Consider the following 6,978-nt stretch of genomic DNA (forward strand, 5'->3'; position numbering starts at 1 on the left):
TTTCTCTTTACATTGGGAATTAGTATTAGGAATATTATTCACCGGCCAGTCACATCAACAGTCACTCAGCAGAAGAAACGAAGTCGTGTTGAGCTCAATAACTAGGGTGGTTGTGTATTTCGTTAAAACAGTAATCTAACCAACAGTGATAGTGATCGGGACAAATAGCAGCTATAATGTGCTTCATTATTCATTTATCCATACGTCTTTATATATGCCCACCATATGCTCCACTCGTTTTCTGTCTATTAATTCTACTGGTCAGTCCGACGTGTGTACTTAACTTTCAGGTACTGTAAGGAGACAGTTGTTAAAGTCACGATTCTATGGTTCGTTGGCATCCAGCAACCACATATTCTCGCACACGACCTTGAAGAGCTTTGGCTTTCTCTAAACGTCCCGTGCAGATGAACCATAAGTAAGTAGTAAGGTGCAGACTTTTTACATTGTTATTTGAAACCCATGAAGCAGGGGTACAGACGCATCAGCACCAGAGCCGGTGATGTAAGTGTTGACAATAACGTCGTACAACTGGCGTCGACTTGGCGTCAGTTTGTCTGTCAAGGGCAGAGTTTACACTGCGACGGTACGTTTACTACTGCTTTACAGATCAGAAGCATGGCTTTTTAGCACAGAGGATATACGAATAGTGACGGCGCTTGACCATACGTTTCTCCAAAGCATTGGCCAGGTCCGGTGGGAACATCGTATTTGCAATGCTGAGGTAGTTTGGACGGTCTTTAGTGGAAGAAACTCTGCCGATATAGAATAATTACTCGCGCTTCACATGTTACGCAGATTAGGGAATGTACTCCGCATTCTAGAAGACTGTCTGCCACATGGAGCTTTTGTTCAGCCGTGTGCTGACTATAAGTGACCGCGAGTTTACGGTGTATGGCAACACTGACCTGGCAACGATGTACAAAAACGCTAGCTAGTAAACTTAGTCGGGTCGACATCTGCCGCCTCCCTGGATGGAGGCTCAGGGACTCAACTCACTAATGGTTAATGACATTGGCGTAAATGGTCCGTTGGCGCACTCAGTGACGCCTGTACACCAAAACTGTTACCTTCAATACGTAGCTGCCCGGTACCCGAACTAACCAAGACTTGGCGGTATCTTCCATACTGTCCTCTTTTCCGATGATTGAAGCTGCAGCAGCTGAAACTAGTGTGAATTTGGTACGCGGTTTATAACTGATAGATATGACTGATTGATTTTGAGAGCTATTTTCGAATCTGCTGACCTACGGGTCTACGGCAGTGCCTGTGAAGCAAAGATGTCCTTCGTAAATTCTTGACCCGTCTGTGGATTGGAACGATTTACAGGGAATTCACTAACAGATATCAACTATGTAAACGACGCAGCTTTTTTTGGAACAGGTCGTCGTTATGCAAACAATATTAGACGATTCAAATAATTTCGCTTCATGGTTTGGCATGCAATTGACACCTGCGAATTGTAAAATGGTGCTTCAAGACTTGGTGGGTTCAAACCGTAACCTCACACTTAGTGTGAGCACATTGAAATACTGGACAAATTGGTCTACATGAACAGCGTTTTCAGTGCCGGTAGACTGTCAAAAGATGATATTTTCACTCGGATTGGAAGAGCCAGCACAGCTTACATGAATGTGCTCCAACTGTGATGTAGGCCTGACATCAGCTTAACTGTCCAGTTTTGGGTTCACAATGCTACTGTACGCTCCATATTATTATACGGATCAGAAACCTGGCCACCAAGCGCCAAGGACGTCTTACGACTTTTGGTGCTGAATGTTTTTGGTGTATTGTCCGGATCAGTAATTTTGAAGTACGTTGAAGGATTTACAGAAGGAATGACTCGTCCACTATAAATGAACTGATCATATTCCATAAGTTGCGCTAGAGTGGTTGATTGCCGCATATGCTGACTTCCTTGAACGACCCTGTTTGTGCAACCATAAGGAGAGTTAAAACGAGCCAGGGACGTCAAATAGTGATTTTGCAGCTAAGTTTGACGGTCGTTATCATCAAATTTAGCTGCTAGCTGCTGCCGTCTTCCTGAATGGAGAGCCAGAGACGGGAAACAACGATAGTTAAAGACAGCTATAAAAACTGTACGGCAAGTTCATGGATTTTGTTGCTGAATATGATGACGATAATGGTAAAACATTTAATCACTTACCAAATTTCGGCCCAGGATAGCTAGGCGGTTAAGTAAAAAAACTGCTATTCAGAAAGCTTGTGAATCGAACTCAGTCATGGCTTTACCGATTCACCTAGTAATATCTCAGAAACTTGGCGCTACCTCGGCTTTAAAGCTACCTTCAAGTTGCGAGGCAGATATGCGATGGTGATTGTGTGCAAACAGATTTAGCAAACAAGTAAAATCAGGGCTGTTTCTCTTTGAGTGCGCCAGTCTTTTTGCTTTTGTGGATAACCACTCTTTAGTGTTATATTGTTTTATATTACTTTCCTCCCTCTTCTGCCATCTATTGTTTCAGTCTCTATTTTGCTCTGACTTGGACATGTGTGTTGCGCCGTACTTGTGTGATTGTGCCAGCCTACCTTAAGGAGAGTGTGCCCGTGGTGAAGTTTGAAATGCCTTGGCTTTAAAAAGTCTAGTCGTGGTGATGACCCAAAATGACTTGCGTTTCAGTTGCAGTTAAGAGCCGTTGGACTAGAGACAAATAACATCTTCGAGTATTTCTTAGCCAAAAGTTGAACGTATTTTTACCACGCTCAACAGGATGTTTGGACAACCTGTAAATTCCTTAATCTATAACGGACGAGTGACAAGCTGGTCATTACTCCCCTTTATGTGACAGAACAGACCTTATAAGCTAACCTTCTCTATTTCTTTATACAAACGACTCGGTTTACCAGAGTCACAAGAGATATTTGGCTTAGTCAGTAGAGGTTTTTAGTCAGCTAGCTGTGCAGGAAGCTGCGGTGGTTGTGGTGGTTTTATTCACTGGTGTAATAGTGTGCAACCTGGATGCACTAACGATGAGACAAGAAGGGTTGTTTGAACATTGGTGTGTGAGTGAGTAAAAGGGTGTTGGATATTTTCTGATTCAGCCATAACAGGACTGCAAAATATATCTGGCCTCCAAATCATTCAGCTGTAGCACCATTTAGGTGCCTGGCTGTCATGCCAAAGGAAAGAGATACGACGGCTGTGATACTACCATGCTGTCTAAGCCTAGAGAGAAGTTAAGATGCTGAGGTTGGGTTCCAACCACAGACATCCCGGTCCGTAAGCTGACGCCTTTTCCACTGAGCTATCGCGGTGCCCATATGACCCCACCCTGGCAGACCCCAAAGACCAGTGTAGATATGGTCAGCATTAGGGCTTTTGGTAATTTTTTGTAGTGCCATTTACCTACGACTTTCTCATGCCAAAACCCTGAAGGGACAAATAAAAGCAAACCACAGATGGAAAATGGCAAAAATTGACAGAACCATCCTTAAGGGGGTTGTCTCAAATTGTCGATAATCGCATTTGAAGTGCGACACTTCGAATGCACGTTTGTAATGCTGAGCAGGCATCAGTTTAGCATTAGCTACTGCATTGCAGTAGCTATACTGTTCGATGTATCTATCTTATCTTTACTTAGTATTCTTTGCTTTTATAAAACAAACCATGGTGTTTAGATGAGTTTTTCGCATTTCCATACGGCCTAATCCAAATATTCTTTAATTATTAGGGTTTTTTGACGAGTACTCAGTTTCCATGGCATTAAGGAGTTTAAGCGACCGTTCTATGGAAATTTTCATCACATTTGAACTGATCGGTCAGGGAAGATCCGTCGAATAACACTTTTGGTGGTGGGTTCTAGATAATTTCTCTGCAGAAGGTCACATGTTCATAGGTGCTTGAGAGTACAGTAAACAGAGAAGCGAAACATACACATTCCAAAACGTTACCAGTCAGATGTTTCAACTAGGTTGGGGGCTGTTTCCCGTTTAGGGAAGATGGTAATGGTTATTTGCTTGTAAATATGGTGATATATAAGCCGTTGTTTGAAGCTGAGGGCAAAGCAACTATATATAAAAACCTGGAATAGAACCGCCGGATTATCACAGCCCAGCGGTTCTCGTGCACTGTTCGCAGTGCGTCTTAGCATTGTTATTTCGGATGAGTTGGTCAGGTTGCGGTAGGCCGGCCGATTAAACTGGGCAACTGATCTGCAACCGTCTTACAAGCTAATTGCTAATTTCGGTTATTGAATTAACTGTCTGCCAGTCAACAGCCAAACATAAGCGCCGTCGATTTCTTATATGATGAGGTCTGTGCAAGATAGTGTCTCTGTGTCACTGTGTCTTTGACACTGACATAAGGCTAATTTTTAAAGTGAAACAAAAGTGCGCTTACCTTATACTATTATTCAGGAAACGACGTTAGCAGCATTAAAAAATAAGCCCTTTGATGTCTTGAAAATGGTTGAATATCAGGAACTTTAGACTGATGTTTGGCTTAGCCTTCAAGTTACTCGTTCAATGCAAAATCTTGTTTTCCAGTATCCGGATAGCACCAGTTCACGTGAGTAGTTTTCTCGAGGCGATGACCGAAACAAGCCGGTTTTCATGGTGCTCAAACTTTTGATTTAGGTAACAGTCTTATGATTAAACCACAACTTAGCAGTCGACGAATTTTCAGCAACCTTATGAATAGTGCATTACGAACCACAACTTTGCTTTTTCCCTTAAAAGACTACTTCCTTAGGTAACATGGGGCATTGGAATTCTGAATGACGGAATCATTTTAAAGTCTGTAATCCTTGTGCACTGGTCAATTCCTGAAAGGTTTTCAAGTTTTTTGGATGGTTTCCTGCATCTTCATTTATCATCAAATGGGCGTCTATTTGGAACCTGTTTTCTCGCTTCCTGGGACACAGCCAAATTGCTAGGATATTTACTGAGGATTTTCAGGCAGGTTTATCAGAAGCATGGCGATGAAAACTGTTTTGATGCTCAATTCGATTTATTTGTTAATTAAGAGCGTTTAAAACAATTTGGTTTGGTGCTTTTCTGTAAGGAACAGTAAGATGTTAGCTGAACATAATGAGCGTGTGAATTGATTTTCCTGGATACCTTTGCGAAAAGTCAAAATTTGGTACCTGGGATACACTGGAATACCTGGGATACAGTGAGTCAGATCACTGGGGTCTCAATGTAGCGTTCAATGTAGTGCAAAATACGGGTATGGAGATATCTAGAATAACACATTAAGTTGCTTGATGTGAATTCCAACAGCAACAGCGAAATACTGTTTTCCACCTTTTTTCATCTGACAAGGGTGAGACACACGAGGGTTGCTCTGCAGGACTGTCAATTCTGGGATATTCCGTGAGCAACTGCAGGACTTGTAGAAGATTACTTCACGTTGGTTTTGTTTGACTGGTTACCTTTTTCTGTGCGAAAATTCCTTTTGAGTTCACACAGAAATTAAGGAGTGCCGCCTTTTAGTCCTGTTCCTTTTAGAGCTCACCAACTGTACATTGAGTTGACCGGAATCTGAACACCCAATGCCTACAGAAAGTGTTTCTATGGTTCTGCCAGCCGACTTTGTGTGCATCTGATTAATACGTGAAACTTTGATGGTCGACAGGTGCTTAATTGTTTTTTCGACGCATCGATCATCTACCCAGTAGCAGCCTAGAACATACTAACCTGTTGATTGGCTGTCACGCTCAGGTAGTGCCAAGGGAATTTTATTCTGACAACTTTGAAAAATATTTGTGGATGATGGCTGAATAATCTGGAATAATAATAACGATAATAATATATTATATTGTATGTTCAAAAGCGTTGATCTAGCTGAGTCCTGATCGTCATGGTGGAAAAGTAAGTACAAGCGTTTCTCATATGTCAGAAATTCAAACCTCGTCTAGACAGAGGATTTGCATCAGTGGCCATTGCATTTTCCGCTCGTGAGGATTGAGCCCACGAATCGCATCAACACGACTGGTATTCGAACTGGTGATGTGGTTGTAGGCTACTACTCATAGGTAGACAAACATATTGCGAACCTAGTCACACTGAATCTTCAGCGGATGGAACACCAGTCCCAAGCGCGTGACCTTGGGTGTACAACTTTAGAATAGAATTAATCGTTAGTGCGAATACAGAAAAAATCAGCACTCGGGGGTTATCTGTCTGCCTCGCCGATGGAAAATCGAATTCAATGACAAAGTATGTCATTTCCTTTTGCATGAGTACTCTAAACTTGAATTATAATTTCATGGACTGGCTATCTCAAAAGAATTCCTGAGTGGCATAGAAAAATTTCTTTTAAGGTTGTATTTCCACTTTGGATGTGCCATTTGTTTCATCGCACTGAGTTTTCTTCACCTCTTACTCAGTCTTGTTTATCCTAATCTCATAACCGACTCATGTTTCCCTCAAACAGTCAGGACTTTTAAGACGACCAACAATACCTGATGAACTTTGTGTCCTACGGCTCTGCGCGGTCCAACTTGCTGTCTATTTTATGCTCGCTTGACTATGAGGAGGGATTGTTCTATGTCGGATGCCTTTCGTTTCTATGTTACCGATTGTGCTAACGAGGTAACTTTCACGTACCCAGTGGATGTACTGTGTAGGCCCACCTCATCTGTGTGCCCTCAGACTGCTTGATGGAAAACCGAATTCGCCGAGGTTGATAAACCTGTTTCTCGATTCATTACTTTGGACGTTATGCCCCGGGAGAGGTACTGGAAGGTGTGGAGCGTTTTACGTATCTTGGAAGTTGTATTAGTTCTGATTGTAGTGTGACAGATGAGGTGAATGCACGAATCTGCAAGGCTCGGGCCGCGTTTGCTAATTTGAGACACCTATGGCGTCAGAATGGTTTATCCCTGAATCTGAAGGGACGTGTGTATCAAGCTACAGTACGGGCTGTTTTGTTGTATGGCTGTGAGACTTGGCCTATTCCAGCAGCGGAACTGAGACGTCTTCAGGTGTTCGACAATCGTTGTCTCAGAACCATAG

General features: G+C 42.5%; 1 protein-coding gene across 1 annotated transcript in view; it reads left to right on the forward strand.

Moving 5' to 3' along the window:
- Window positions 1–287: 287 nt before the first annotated feature.
- T265_04258 (hypothetical protein) overlaps window positions 288–6,978 on the forward strand; it is a gene marked incomplete at both ends in the record, with an annotated part of 20,600 nt that continues 13,909 nt past the window's right edge. Inside the window, one exon of the mRNA XM_009168947.1 lies at window positions 288–418. The remainder of the gene's footprint in view (window positions 419–6,978) is intronic.

The sequence above is a fragment of the Opisthorchis viverrini genome, assembly GCF_000715545.1.
Source record: "Opisthorchis viverrini unplaced genomic scaffold opera_v5_68, whole genome shotgun sequence".
NCBI classification, from domain to species: Eukaryota; Metazoa; Platyhelminthes; class Trematoda; order Opisthorchiida; family Opisthorchiidae; genus Opisthorchis; species Opisthorchis viverrini.